Below are 17,625 nucleotides of genomic sequence, written 5' to 3' on the forward strand. Positions count from 1 at the left end.
TACTTATTTCTATATTCTTTTTGTATTACCCTTCCTCTGTTTATCTCTTTGACTAGGTACCACCATTGCCTTTTTGGATCTTCTTTTCTTCTTGGTTTCAACATGTTATCCTCTTTAGTCCCTCTTTTATTTCTGCTGGCATTTTCTAGAAAACCATTTAGTTCTTTGTGATGTATAGTTCATCCCTACCTCTTCTTAAAGCTCTCTGCTTATCTTACCAGAGCATAACCTGACATTGCCCTTTCATTTATGCTTACATATTCTACACTCCCTGTAATTTATTCTCTCACATAAAAAATCCAGCCTACTTACCTGATCTTGTTCTACCTCAGAATGTAAGCTGTGTGATATATTATGTGTGCATACAGCTACCTTTTTCATTTCCTCATTCAATAGTTCTTAACTTGTCTTCTTGTGTTCCTTCATCCATTTCTTTTTCTGTCTAGTCCAATTCTCAGCACAGCATTATAGTTCCTTCCTACACTTTCTGTGTCTTTATCATTTCCCAGTCTTCTCCATTTCTCATTTTAGTTTGGCATATGAATGTTCCCCAGCATATATTTTGTTCAGTATTTTTTACTTTTACATTTACTCTTCTAGTACGATATAGGACCTAAATGCAAGTCTAGTCATAGAGCATGAGTTTCAAAATTACCATTCATTAACTAGGACTCGCTGATAAAACAGTTTGCTTTGAGTCACTGTATGCAAATGGAGGAAGAAAGAATCAAACCCTGTATCCTCAACTACATTAGGTAGCTCATTAACAGCTTGGAACCTTAAGTTTCCATACCAACTGCCAGACCTCCATTAGCTTCTTTTCACAGTGAGGATTACAGTCAGTCAATGTCAATCATTAGACTTTCAAAGTTCCCACTGTTTGTAAAATGCATGCCCATGCAGCATCTCTTATTGTTCTGTTAACATTTAAAGTGATTTAGTGTTGTCTGGCACTTAAGGTTCTGAGCTGTTAGCAAACTGCTCCAATAGACAAAAGTACAGGGTTTGAATCCTTCCACTTCCATTTGCCTACTTTGTGACTGTAAAGAAGTCACGCAGACAGTACTCTTGAGTCTTCCTGTAAAGGGACACTTTCTCCAGTGGGTTTACCTGGTAACAAATAGATAATAAAACAGTATTTAAAACTTACCACTTTCAGAGCTTTTGTATACCACCCCCAACACACACACACACACACACACACACACACACACACACACACACACACACACACACACACACACACACACACACACACATGTTATCTTTGGCTTTGTCCAGAATTCTTGACTAAAGAAATTGAGAATTATTTGGTCTGTTCCATGTAAAATTTGTGGCTTTCTGGCAAATTGTTTTGAATTGTAATCATTCATGTCTTTATTGTCTACGGATTAAAAATCACCTAGATTCACAGTCTGTCAATAATATCAGTTATTAGAGCTACATAGTTGTTCAAAGGTTCAGAAAATGCATGTTGATGTAAAACCTTTTTTCTATTAACTTTTTAAGTAAATTAGAGTAGTCTTCCTCATATCTGTCTCTCATTCTGAAGAACATCACTGGCTTTGCCTTATATTTATGCCCTAACCCTCTAAACCTTTTTTTCTTGTAAATCATTAAGGTCAATAATGCCAGTCATTACAATTTCAGATTTTTTTTTCAGACAATGCTTGCCCCTGCAACATTTATTGTTCTATTAACATTTTTAAGTGATTTGGATTTGGCTGGTGCTAGTGTTAATAAACTGCTTCCTGTAGTCACAGGTACAGGGCTTGAATCATTTCAAGTACATTTGTCTGCTTTGCGACTTTGAGAAAGTCACTTAACTGCACATTGCTCCCTTGTCATCTCTAAAAAGACACTTTGCCCAGAGGGTTTTCCTAACCAACACATTCATAAAATAATATTTAAAATATGTACCTTTTTGTTTCCCATTATTTTTCATTTTGTGTAGAATTTTTAGCAAAGAAATTGAGAGATATGTTGGTCTGTTCCATGCAAAATATGTGGCTTTCTGGCACCAATTGCAGTCACTAAATGACAGGAATGGGAGTTTCAGACTATATATCCTTCCTTGCCAATGCAAAATTTGTTATTCAATCAACTTTCTAACTGTATAAGACAAATACTTAAAAGCTCTTCTTGATTTTGTGTTTTTGTTTTTGATTATTGAGCTAAAGTCTCGAGAGGACAGAGGAGAGTTGCACTGTATGGTTCTGACTTCAGCATACTGAGATACAGTCCTGGGACATTATTTATGAATGTGTCCCTTCACTTGATCTCAAACAAGTATCAGAGTGTCCAAAACCACAACAGGCCACAGCTCCAAATCAGGTGAGACAAGGAATTGATGCAAATAAATTCCAAACGTTATTCTCCAACGGTTAAGCGCTTTCTTCTCTTACAAGAGACTTCATCAGAACAAATGCATTATAAAACCCAGCCTTTAAATACCCTTACTTAATAATGTCATATGATTAATTAATTACTAAAAACACTTAAAATCATACTACCTAATTTTATGGTTAAAATAAATAACAAATACATTGCACTCATGCTTTACATACTTCAGATAAACATTTTAAACTTGTTAAAACATATTTATATGAATGCACTAAAAAGACACAACTAAACAATCATAACCATCTAACCCATTATATGTTTCAATTTTAAAATGCATGCAATATTGACTGCCTCATTTAGTCCAGGATATTGGGTGGCATCCAACCTTAACTGCCATCTCATTTCACTGGCATCCAAATGCAAATCTACTATTTTACCCTGAGGGTCCTTTACTATATGGTCAATGACCATGAACTTAAAAAAGTGTGTCCCATGGTCCTTTACATGTCTAAATTGAGCATTAGTGATTTTTCCTTTCTTTATATCATAGATATGTTCACTAATTTGTGTCTTAAATACTCTAGAGGTCTTTCCTACATAAAATGCCGGACACCTTTGACATTTAGCCAAACAGACCACATTGACACTACTACAATTGTAGTTCCCTTTAATAAAAATAAGGTTGTTTCCATTCAATTTAAACCAATCCCATTTCCAAAATGTGGCAACAGTAGTTACACTTGCCACATTTAATATTACCTTTAGGATGGTTTAAAAGGCCATATGTATATTCATTGTTATACCGAAACATATTTTTAAGGGACCTGTCCCTCCTAAATACAATCTTGGGAGGACCCTTTCCTACTTTGGATTCAACATTCAAGTCGAACCCCAAAATCTCCCAATTATTAACTACCGCCTGAACTATACCTTCAACATCAAGGTTAAAAGTAGTAATAAACCTAAAAACAGGTTCACACCTCCTAAAACTAAGATTAACATTAGAGGTCTGCTCATTTAATAACCTAAAAGGTCCACCCAAAATCGGTATATAAATACCTGTGTACATTTTTCCAGTCACCTCTCTGGTTAATTCTTCCAAGAAGTCCTGGGGATAACCCCTTTTGGCAAACATGTTAACTATCAAACCAACTTCATCCTGAAATTGCTCGTCCCGGCTAACCATCCTGGCAGCCCTTACCAACTGACCTTTAATTATGGCTCTTTTTTGGTGAAAAGGATGCCAACTCCCAAATTCCAAATAGGAATTTGAAAAAGTTGGTTTTCTATAAATCTGGGAATATAGAAGACTATTAACCCTGTCAACATTCAGTTCTATATCTAAATATGTGATTTGTTCTTCACTATAACAGTAGGTAAATCTTAAAAATTCCACAGTGTTGTTGATATAACTAAAAATTCCTCAAGTTCTTGTTTACAACCCCTCCACAACAAAAATAGGTAATCTAAAAATCTGGATTAAAGATTTTTGACCAAAAGCCACTATTCATTAAAATATCCTGCTCCCAGTGTGACATTACAAAATTTGCATATATGGTAGTACAGGCAGCCCTCATGGCTACCCCAGTGGCCTGTTTAAAATATTGCCCTTCAAAATGAATATAATTATTGTTCAGGACTAAATCAATTCGAGCAATAATCTTATTAATGGTATCCTGATCATACATACCAGTTTTTATTAGTTGGACGTCCAACCACATTATACCCTCATAATGTGGTATAATACTAAACAAGTTAACAACATCCACAGTCACCATAATCAATCCCGGCTCCCATTTTATTTCATTCAATTTCCTTAAAAAATGCCACGAATCTCTAGTAATATATTAAAACTTTTTCAAACCTTTTTACAGGCAATAATCTATATATTTACTCATGAAACAAGTTTTCGATCTATGCCCATCCACAAAAGGATGACATTTTAAATTCATAAGACCCTTGTGGATTTTCGGTATTCCGAACATATTGGTAATGGTAGAGTAGTCATTTTTCATATAATTATATTCATCTAGACTGATTTGACCTTGGAACAGCATATCATCCAGCACCAAATCTATCTTCCTGAATGCTATGTGGATTTCATTTAGGGAGCTTTCCTCATATGTACCATCCATGAGCAAGATATTCATTTTATTTAAATATTCAACCCTATTCATTAACACTACCCCACTCCCCTTATCGGGATTCATTATACGCACTGATTTGTTCTTAACAAGGTCATTCAATAACACTAATTCACTACTGTTTAAGTTACTATCATTTTCAACATAAGACTGCATAAAATGTTGCCTTATTTCCTTCTCACAAATTCTCTCGTAAATCTGAATGGAGTTATTCAAAGGGGAGGGGGGTTAAAGAACCCAGGTCTGGTTAACATACCAATTCCATTCTTACTTGATTCATTGCCCCCTTTACCAGCAAACCAAACTTTAAGGTTCAATTTGTGGATAAAGCATTTCAAATCAATCAAAGCATTCACAATATTTCCCCTTCTTGCTGGCACAAAGGTAAATCCTTTGGCTAAAAAATCAGCATGTGCTGTTTGAACCACTTTAGTGGAATAATTGTAGATTTTGAAATCATTGTTGCTATTGTTAACTATTTTACAAAGTTGCCCCAATGTTGGAATATCATGAGTTTCTTCCCTTTCATTTAAATGTTGGTTATTAATTACTTCGTTAAAAACCCCTGAACATTTAATATCATCAGGACAGCCATCAAAATCAATTTCGGCTCCCACACTCGGGTTGGCCTCATCTACCATCTCTGCCACCAGAAAATCAACTGGGCCATCATAAAGATGTGTATTAAATATATTGTCGCTTTGACTAGATAAGGGACTAACCCCTATCTCTCCAGTTAATAACTCCACACACTCAATACCTTCACCATTGTCGACATCCGGTGAAACACTAGTTTGCAAACAACATACAGTACTTCCAATGCCCTTATTACTAATATTAACATTTGGCGAACTATTCAAAACATCATAATGGTTCGCTCGCAAACAGTCAGCTTCAACAACATTGGAATCCATAAACTGAATTATACTAAAATCTTGTGAGGCATTTGAAGCAACATTTAGCAAATCAATAACATAATCCAGATTCCTTTCAACATTTGTAATGCTATCAGGTATCAAAAAATCCAGGCAGTCCACACCTTGCCATTGTAATGTATTAAAGTCAAAATGAAAACTTGCCCCTTCATTTTTCTTCTTTGTGCCTCTTGGCACTTTGCCATTACTCACTTCCATGTTCAAACAATTTGACAGGTCAGGGCACACAAAAACCATTTCACAACTATCATCCCTGTGGTCAGCAACCAAGTTTTTGTCAATAAAGTAAACCCTGGTTTTAAAGGAAGTACTCACTTTGCCGTTGAAACATTTTTTCACCTTACTCGAAACAGGGTACCTGCTGAAATCAGTTCCTGGTCTTTTTAAGCCTTGCCCCTTGCCTCGAATAGTCATCAAATTTGGCATTTGGAAATTGGGAATGTTGAAATTTCCCCTAGAGCCTTTCAGAGCGCCTTATCCCTTCAAGGTGGTCATCTTGTGTTACAGACCCCAACCGCCGCTGTTTTTTAACCCTCTGGGTCGTCTTCACCGGCACGCCCCCATCGGGTTCCTGATTGGCCTACATATTGCTATCCCTCATCCGATTCCTCAATGAGAATGGATAAACTTTGTTCAGGGCATATTCTTGAATATTTCTTTTATGTTTATTTTGCTTTCACAAAAATATAGTATTGCAGACATTATCCACACTTTTGTTCACTTCTAAATAACTGCCTCGAAATTTATTATAATCACAATCCACCAAAATAGCTTTGTTTAGCAAGTCCAAATTGCCACAACAGATTGCTAAAGCCTGATTTTTATATTTTATCATTAGTCACATCATTTCAAGACCAGTCCGATTGAATAATGAATGCAAATCATTTAAAAAGTCATCATTTTTGTCTGCCCCATTGGGATACCTCCAGAAATGCAGGCCCCAGAGAACATGCCTCAGTTCTATATTTCTTTCCAAATAGGAATTCCCCATTTGTAATTTTTTATATACTAACAAGTCATTTTCAAAAGTTTTTAACTTCTCAGCTAAAGATACAGTCTGCTGGGAATCTTGAATGGAACCATCCACATCCATTTTAAAATTAAACAATTATTTTTCCAAATATCATTCACTCCCTCATTCTGAATAGAAATGATGCTCGCCACTGTCTCTTTCACCTGTGGGGAAACATCCCCACTAAGCCCTTGGTTGTCACCTATTTCAGAGGCTCCTTGCTCAGTCTGGGTGGGCTGGGTTAAAGGGAACCCCAGACTTCCAAAGATATTGGCCCCCACTGGTGGTACATTTCTCTACACCAAATTCTGTATTTGCTCAGTATGCATTGCCAACTGCTGATTTATCTTCTGCAATAAATCCAACACCTCACCATTGGTAGCCGTGAAATCCATTGGGTCGTAATAAAACAAGCACCACAAGAAATAAAACTTTAGAACCTCCAAAACCACAACAGGCCACAGCTCCAAATCAGGTGAGACAAGGAATTGATTCAAATAAATTCCAAACTTTATTCTCCAATGGTTAAGCACTTTCTTCTCTTACAAGAGGCTTTATCAGAACAAATGCACTATAAAACCCAGCCTTTAAATACCTTTACTTAATAATGTCACATGACTAATTAATTACTAAAACCACTAGATGTGTGTGTGTGTGTGTGTGTGTGTGTGTGTGTGTGTGTGTGTTACTTCTTGTATTACCCTTCTACTGATTATTTCTTGGACTAGGTACCACCATTGCCTTTTTGGATCTTCTTTTCTTCTTGGTTTCAAGATGTTATCCTCTTTAGTCTCTCTTTTATTTCTGCTGGCATTTTCTAGAAAATCATTTAGTTCCTTGTGATGTATAGTTCATCCCTACCTCTTCTTAAAGCTCTCTGCTTATCTTACCAGAGCATAACCTGACATTGCCCTTTCATTTATGCTTACATATTCTACACTCCCTGTAATTTACTCGCTCACATAAAAAAATCCAACCTACTTACCTGATCTTGTTCTACCTCAGAATGTAAGCTGTATGATATATTATGTGTCCATACAGCTACCTTTTTCATTTCCTCATTCAATAGTTCTTAACTTATCTTCTTGTTTTCCTTCATCCATTCCTTTTTCTGTCTAGTCCAATTCTCAGCACAGCATTATAATTCCTTCCTACACTTTCTGTGTCTTTATCAGTTCCCAGTCTTCTCCATTTCTCATTTTAGTTTGCCGTATGAATGTTCCCCAGCATATATTTTATTCAGTATTTTTTAGTTTTACATTTGCTCTTCTAGTACGATATAGGACCTAAATGCCAGTCTAGTCATAGCGTATGAGTTACATAATTACCATTCATTAACTAGGACTCTCTGATAAAACAGTTTGCTTTGAGTCACTGTATGCAAATGGAGGAAGAAAGAATCAAACCCTGTATCCTCAACTACATCAGGCAGCTCATTAACAGCTTGGTACCTTAAGTTTCCATACCAACTGCTAGACCTCCATTAGCTTCTTTTCATGGTAAATCAGTGAGGATTACAATCAGTCAATGTCAATCATTAGACTTTCAAAGTCCCCATTGTTTGTAAAATGCATGCCCATGCAGCATCTCTTATTGTTCTGTTAATATTTAAAGTGATTTAGAGTTGTCTGGCACTTAAGGTTCTGAGCTGTTAGCAAACGGCTCCAATAGTCAAAAGTACAAGGTTTGAATCCTTCCACTTCCATTTCCTACTTTGTGACTGTGAAGAAGTCACTCAGACGGTACTCTTGGGTCACCCCTGTAAAGGGACACTTTCTCCAGTGGGTTTACCTGGTAACAAATAGATAATAAAACAGTATTTAAAACTTATCACTTTCAGAGCCTTTGTATAACACACACACACACACACACACACACACACACACACACACACACACACACACACACACACACACACATTATCTTTGGCTTTGTCCACAATTCTTGACTAAAGAAATTGAGAATTATTTGGTCTGTGCCATGTAAAATTTGTGGCTTTCTGGCAAATTGTTGTGAATTGTAATCATTCATGTCTTTATTTTCTAAGGATTAAAAATCACCTAGACTCACAGTCTGTTAGTAATACCAGTTATTAGAGCTACATAGTTGTTCAAAGGTTCAGAAAATGCACGTTTAGGGGCGTGACCAAGGATGAACACAGGATAGCAGCAGATTTCTTCAGCTCCACCAACTTAACTGCACTGACAGGAAATAATTACTTTAAAAATCAACTAATGAAATAATTTTCTTTCTAAATACGTTTGGAATATCAGTTTCTTGAATAATATCTAAAAAAGAAAGAAAATTTCAATAATTTTCCTGTCAGAAATCATCTTGGAAATTTCTCTTTCATCACCTCTGTTCAAAATGAGTTCCAGTAAGGCAAACAGTCAGGATTCCAGTTTCAAGAAAGAGCTTCAGTCTCTGATATCTACTATTCAGCAACTAACAACCAAAATGGACAAACTGGATACTAAAATTGATAACTTCATAGAAAAAACTACAAAACAAATGGATTTGTTACATCAAGACTTGCAACAACAGAAGGCTCAGATTACAGGCATAGAAGAGACTGTTAATGATATGGAGAACAGAATCCAGGAAGAAGAAGAAATTAACATTGAGTTTTTGCTGAAGCAGAACACACACCTACAATCCAAACTTGATGACCTGGAAAACAGATCTAGACGCAATAATATTAGGATTTTTGGACTGCCAGAAAATATAGAAGGTAACAACATTACTTCCTTTTTAAATACTTGGCTTCCCAAAACTTTAGACTTGTCAGAAGCATTTTCTTTTGGTATTGAAAGAGCCCATAGGTCCTTATCTAATCTTATCTCTAACAAAAAGTATCCTAGATCAGTTATAATAAGATTTTTATCATCTTATGACAAGGAGATGGTATTAAAATCTGCATGGGCTAAAGCACCTATTAAAATTAATGAGGCAACTGTGCATTTTGACAATGACTATTCTTCCTTGGTAATAACTAAAAGAAAAGTTTTTTGCCATTAATAAGAGAGCTTAAGAAAGCACAGTTCAAAACTTACCTTTTATTTCCTGCCAAACTAAAAATCTTTTTACCTGATGGCCCTAGAATTTTTGAAGACTTGGACTCTGCTTTGCTGTATATTAAAAAAATAAGATATTAGATAAAATAGAAGATATGGAATGGGCAAGTCCTTCGTTAAAGAGGATGGCAACAGGAACTTCTTGGAAGACTTCAGAGAAGCAAAAAAGACTAAAAAACAAATGACATGTTCTATATTTTTTTTTCTTTCCTTCTCTCTTAATCTCTTCAAATACAGTTACTGCATCTCCAGAAAGCCACAAATATTTTAAAGATTTATTCAAAGTTATTTTCTGTGTGCAAAGAACTGTTTTTGTTTCATAAATAGTCAAACTCTCTGAGGAACAAATAACATGCTATCAATCAACTTGTTTCTCTTTGTGATAAAGAGACCTAAGGTTAGTAATTTGATACATTTTCTTTCTCTTCTTGTTTTAAATAATGGCATTCTTTATAAACTATGCATTTAGGGGGGGGGGGGAGGGCAAGGAGAGAAGTATGATGTAAAATATGGAAAAAGTGAAATAATAACTTATTAGTTCTTTAAAACTATATATGCTGTTTAAACACTATTGCTAAATATTATATCATGACTTTATTGCTTATACATGATTACAAATAATATGTCATGATATAATTGCAAATAATTAGAACTAAAATAGTTGTAAGTAATATGTTTCATGTTTAACTTTATTAATACAAACAGCAAGTAATATTTCTTTGTAGATACTCTTTGTAGCTTCCTTTTTTTCTTTCTTCTCTCTCTCTCTATTTCTTTTTTTTTCTCTACTCTCTTCCTTTTCATTTTTCTCTCTCTCTCTCTTTCTCTTTTATAAGTACAGTTATATGCTTCTGATAATACTGATATATGTATATAATAAGATTTGTATGAGAAAATAAAATGGGGCATATAAAAATAAGTTGTATAATATGTTAAATAACTGTAGGCTTGGTTTCACTGTCATAGAGACTGTAATGACTTGTAAAATACTTCGCAAAGGTTTTGCACTGTTTAGTTTCATTTGTATTACTAAATGAATGTCAGTCACTTGTATTTACTAAAATTCCTGCCAGAATGTTAAGGGAGGCAATTTGGGATGTGGGTTACCTCTTGAATAGTGTCCTCGAGTTGTTTTAAAAGCTTCAACACTCAGAATACACGCAGAGAAGCTGAATGCAGTCATTTTGAACTTTGACCCCTGATTTCGCACTGACACATCGCAGATTCAAGAAGAACACTGTTCCAGGAAGTAGAACTGCTGTAAATGCGACTTTGTGATGAAAAACGAACTTTATGACATCTAAATGTGAGTTATTCTTTATAACAACTTACTTATTTAAGATGTAATTTATAAAATATAAAAGTTATAATGATTTTAAATGATTCAGTATGCCATAGTAAGCAAGTGAGATATTTTAGAAGGCATAGAAGGTAAAACATATATACACATGTTTTTGAAAACTTACATGACTGCAACATATTATTGTATATAAATACTTATGATTTAAACATATATAATGTTATAAATCATTTGACTTATCTAATTGACAAGCACAAGTATCATTATGATTATATCTTAGAAGAAACTGTCATGTGACATATTTTAAAGCAGCAGTTCAGATATATAAAATACAGATGGCTTTCTTCACAATGATTTATGTATAACTAGGAATTTACATTGCTCTGCAGTATGACTTGTAAACATATGTATGAATATAAATATTTTATTTACTGGCAATAATAAGTATGAGAAGAAAGCTTTGGTGCAAGTAATTTAAAGTTTTTAAAACTGTTAACTGCATTTCTATGGCAGAAAGTAGGAATACCCTAATATATGTAATGTCTGAACCATTATAGCCTAAGTTATTGAATCCAAATGAACATAAGAACTTATTTTTACAAACTTTTAATAAACTAATATATAGATATGCCCCTTTTTTTTTTTCTCTCTCTCTCTCTTCTTTTCTCTCTCTTCTCAGTTCCCATTATCAAGTTTATTAGAATGCTATTTTGATTATGAGTGTATTTTACAAAATAGATGTACATAGTAATATGAGCTGTTTCTAAATGTTCTTATTTGTTTATATGAAGCTGATTTATAAATTGTTTAGCTTTGTCTTGCTAGATAATCTAATTAAATGAGGTTAACTTTAGTTAATAATAGTTAGTATTCAATTGATATGGTGGCAGCTGAGGTAATGCTGCTTAGGATAGGGGGATAACTTGAGTGGTATGTGCTACTCAAAGTTGGAGTTCTTAACTCCAGGCTGGGTGCAATGTTTAATCCTAATATTATTTTCACCTGTTTATTGTTGTTTGTATATAGTTCTGACATCCACAACACATTTTATAAACTTATTGTCACTACAAATAAAAGTGAAGCTTATACAAAATCCCATAAGATTTTCAATAAATACAGCTATAATTAATGGTACACCTAAAGGAGGAGGTATAATATCATTTATTTTGTTAATTGTTATTCTGATTATATGTTTTATATGTCTATAAAAGCCAAATGATTTCTCTAAAAGGAATTTCTTTAAACATTAATGGGCTGAATAACCCATGTAAAAGGGCAAGTTTAATGATATACATTAATTTGCATAGGGCCAACTTAGTATTCCTTCAAGAAACACATCTCCTGAAAAAGGATATTGATAAATTAGCCACTAATAAATATACCATCTTGGTTAGTTCAGAACACGCTCAGAAAAAAAGAGGAGTGGCTATTTTATGGAATAAAAGTATGCCCATACCTAAAACTATTAAGTCTTATAAAGATGATAAAGGAATGTTTTGTATGGTTACAATACAGATTAATGGAAAGACATATACATTAATCAATGTATATTGGATACCAGGAATTGGCATTAATACAGTGAAACACCATCTCAATAAGATCATATCATTTTCTATAGGAGATATTATTTTAGCAGGTGACTTTAATTGTATCCTACATGAAAAAGATACTACTACTATAGGAAAAAGGAAAATTACATCTAATGCAAAACATTTAAAGGATTTTGTTAATTTATATCATTTGAATGATATTAATTATCAGATAGATTCAAAATCATTACCATACACTTTTTTTTCTAACAGATATAAAACTTATTCAAAAATAGATAGAGTCTTTATTTCTAACCAGATGGTTACAGACTTAATTAATTCTAAAATAATTTCGTGTCCTATATCAGATCATAATTCAATTGTCTTTGAGTTTATGATAAAAAGTACTTACAATGTTCAGATCAAAAGGATACCAGCATACTTAACTCAACTAAAAGACTATAAAGATTATATACTTTCAGAAGTGCAACATTTTTTAGACTTAAACAATACACCTGAAGTCTCCATTGTTTATGTTTGGGATGCTTTAAAATCATATTTATATGGACAAAGTATCAGATGGTATAATAATAAAAGGAAATCTTGGGACAAGGAATTACTAGATATTCAAAGCAAATTAGACTCATACAAACATAATAATAAAGAAAATATTATGGACAAAAAGTAATTGAAGAAATAAATAAATTAAATGAGAAATACAAAGAAATTTTAACTCATAAAGTTAAAATAACATTAGAGAAATATAAGTTTTAGTCTTACTCAATAAGTCCCAAATACTTACATAGACTTAAAAATAAAACAAAAAGGTTGAATAAACAAAATCATATCAAAGAAATTTTCTCTCCAAGGAAAAAGAAGAATGTTTCTAGTTTACCAGAAATATTAGATGAATTTAGAAATCACTTTCACAAAATTAATCATAATAACATTAACATGGAGCCTAAAGATAAAATAAAGAAATTTATAACTACAAACATGAACAAAAAACTTAATAAACAACAGATTAAACTAATGGATAAAAATATTTCATATACAGAGGTTATTACACAAATAAACAAGCTTAAATCAAACAAAGTACCAGGTAATGATGGTATTATACCAGAGATCTATAAAATTCTACCCAAAAGTACTTACTCATTGATACATTACGTTTTTATTTTGGCCCAAAATGAGTTAACAACTCCCCCATCTTGGCAATACACATTTATTTCACCAATTTTAAAACCCAATAAAGACCCAACCAGATGCACTTTATATAGACCTATTTCATTACTTAATGTTGACTATAAAATGTTTATGAGTATTTTTGCTGATAGATTAAAGACAATCATCCCAGACATTATAGATATAGACCAGACAGGCTTTATTGTAAATAGAAATACTTTTGATAATATAAGGAGAACTTTAACGTTAATTGATTTTGCAAATAGGAAAAGAAAGATTTAACACTTATTAGTCTCGATATAAGTTCAGCATTTGATTCAGTAAGTTGGGACTACTTGTTTATCTTACTGAAGTACACAAATTTCTCAGATGCATTTGTAAATCTAATTGAACATCTATATAAAGGAGCATTGGCTTACATTAAGATAGGAACATATGTCTCACAAAAAATACCCATTTTAAAAGGTACAAAACAAGGGTGTCCACTCTCTCCACTATTATTTACTTTAATAATGGAGCCTTGGGCTAATTTGATCAGAAACAGTACTGATATAGAAGGATTTGATATAGATGAAAATACAATATCTAAAATTCAACTTTTTGCAGATGATGTTCTAATTACATCAGCTGGATCTAACTCTTCTATGCAGTCCTTATTTGATAAAATGATGGATTTTAAAAATATCTCTGGTTTAATATTCAATGAAGAAAAAACTAAAATATTACCAATATACACACGAGAAAATGTCCTCATTAATGATTTTAACAAATATATACCCAACTCAGGTCAGATAACTTACTTAGGTATACTATTAACTAAAGATATCAAATCTATTATACATAATAATTATAGTACCTGTCTTCTTAATATACAAAATCTTTTCAATAGCTGGAACAATATGTTTTTTACCATGGAAGAGAGACTCACAATTATTAAAATGATACTATTCCCTAAGATATTATACTTAATACAATCAATAATACTCCCAGCTACAAAAATAATTATTAAGAAATTGAATTCACTAATGTTAAATTTCTTATGGGCACCTAATAGACCTAGGATTGCATTAAAGAAACATACTAATAGCTGGTCTCAAGGGGGCATTTCATTTCCAGACTTTAATTTATATACTATCTCTTCTATTATAAAAGTTATTACTTTGTTAATAGATCAGTCATATGTTGCAAGATGGAAAGATTACTGGGAACTAATTAGCATTCACTTCATGAAAATCTCTTTAATACATAAAAATATTATTGTAAATAACCCCATGTTATGGTTACTAAAATAATTTTGTACTTCATCCATTACACCAAAATATGTAGTTAGTTACCCATTAAACATTATTATCAGTTATCGTAATTTTATATTCATGCATCCTAAGTATAAGGAATGGAATTTTATTCTATTCCCTATAATGTATACACAAGGTATGCTTTTTTCAACCACCTCTGAAAGAACTCTTTTAGTCACAGAGAATGATCTAAAGTATTGGTATCAGTTGCTGTCTGATAATAAAGTAAAAAAATTTAGACTTCTTAAAGCAAGAATTTGATTTGAGAGAAACATGTTGGTTAGAAATTCAGACTTTTAGACAGCATCTTATTAATAAAATTGATTTAATGTCTTTAACAGTTAAAGAATCTGTTCCAATACTGATTGATTACTTGATATTAAATTTACAACATAGAGTTTCTGATAAAGGTAAGCTCTCATACATACATAAAATTATCAGAGAAGAAACTCATTACAGTTCAGATACCTATTGGAATTATTTCATTTCCATTAATGGTGAATCACCAAAACAACAAGATAAACAATATATATTGGAATCTGCTTATAAAACTACTTCCTCCGTTAATTGGAGACTTTTTACTTGGACATTTTTACATAGATCCTTCTATACACCTTTAATGATGAATAAAATAAATAATAAAGACAACTTATGTAAAAGATGTAATGTAGAAATAAATGCTGATTGGGCACATATGTTTTATGACTGTATAAAATTGAAGGAATATTGGAAATTAATCAATGATTTTTTGCAGGCCCTTTACACAGATAATTTCATTGTTTCTAAATCACTTATATTATTTAACACACCTGTTCCTAAAAGTGTTAAAAAAGTTAAGCTTCCCTTATTATGGTCTATTCTAGCAGTGGCTAGAAAAATAATAACCAGAAATTGGATTTCAGATACCCCTCCTTCATTTAATGAATTTAAAAATGTTATGACTGAAGTGTGTCATATGGAATTGATGACAATAAAATCAAGAACTACTAGAAAAACATCTTATTATATTATATGGGATACTTTACAAAACCTGTTAAAAAAATCTGTCTCAATAGCATGACATTATAGTTTAATCAATTGATTTGATTTGTAGTGGATGTCTTTGTAAATACTTTGGTTATTTTATTGAATGTTATAACTATTTCTATTTTAATTGCTTGTATACAATTGTTATGATATTTATTTTGTATGTTAAAAACAATAAACTTGTTTTAAAAAAAAAAAAAAGAAAGATGACAAAAAAAAAAGAAAATGCACGTTTATGTTAAACCTTTTTTCTATTAACTTTTTAAGTAAATTAGAGTAGTCTGCCTCTTATCTGTCTCTCATTTTGAAGTACATCACCGGCTTTGCCTTATATTTATGCCCTATCCCTCTAAACTTTTTTTCTTGTAAATCATTAAGGTCAATAATGCCAGTCATTACAATTTCATATTTTTTTCAGACAATGCTTGCCCCTGCAACATTTATTGTTCTATTAACATTTTAAGTGATTTGGATTTGGCTGGCTCTAGTGTTAATAGACTGCTTCCTGTAGTCAAAGGTACAGGGCTTGAATCATTTCAAGTACATTTGTTTGCTTTGAGACTTTGAGACTTTGAGAAAGTCACTTAACTGGACATTGCTCCCTGGTCATCTCTAAAAAGACACTTTGCCCAGAGGGTTTTCCTAACTAACACATTCATAAAATAATATTTAAAATGTGTACCTTTTTGCTTCCCATTATTTTTCATTTTGTCTAGAATTTTTAGCAAAGAAATTGAGAGATATGTTGGTCTGTTCCGTGCAAAATATGTGGCTTTCTGGCACCAATTGCAGTCACTAAATAATAACAGGCATGTGAGTTTCAGACTATACATCCTTCCTTGCCAGTGCAAAATTTGTTATTCAATCAACTTTCTAACTGTATAAGACAAATACTTAAAAGCTCTTCCTGATTTTGTGTCTTTGTTTTTGATTCTTGAGCTAAAGTCTTGAGAGAACAGAGGAAAGTTGCACTGTGTGGTTCTGACTTCAGCAAACTGAGATACAGTCCTGGGACATTATTTATGAATGTGTCCCTTCACTTGATCTCAAACAAGTATCTGAGTGTACAGGTGTGTGTGCGTGCGCGTGTATTTTTTTTTGGAAGGGGGGTGTTACATGACTTGCACAGCTGGGGCCTTGGACTTTTACAACCTGAGATGTTTCTCCATAGAGTCTCTACTGAATGAAGAACTGATTGAGTAGTAAAATACACTAACTCAGCATTATAACTGATGGATAACTTCTTTCCTCTGGGGAATGATGTAAAGGGAAAATATTTTGTTGCAACTTAGTGTGTATTATGGTAAGTAATGGGGGACTAGTCATCAAAAGTATTTTTTTATAAGAATAAAATAACCTTTTAGCCATACTGTGAGCTCCCTTCCTAGCTGTTAGTAAATATTTCACATTTTCTACATTTTTCACCTTATGAGAGGTATTGTGGTGTTCCATTATTTTGAAAACAGAAAGTTGGTCATGGCTGCATTTTATTTATTTATCTTTTTTTTTTGATGTTATGGATGTTATGCTAATGTCAAATCATACTAAATTGTCTGAAAATGAAGTCTCAGTTTAAGAATTTAAGGATAGTAGTTTTAATTAACTCAGTCAATAAAATAAATTCTTAAAGTCCTCTGCCGAGACTTATTCATAGTTAAAGTAACATTCAGAAAATCATAAATGCATCATTTAAAATCCCACCCCCCAAAAAAAGTATTCAAATCCCAGAATGGGTTATTGTGATCAAACATTTGCTTTTGACTGATACCCGTACCTCCCAAG

This window comes from Protopterus annectens, chromosome 10.part0, assembly GCF_019279795.1.
Source record: "Protopterus annectens isolate FY-2018-M chromosome 10.part0, PAN1.0, whole genome shotgun sequence".
NCBI lineage: Eukaryota > Metazoa > Chordata > Ceratodontiformes > Protopteridae > Protopterus > Protopterus annectens.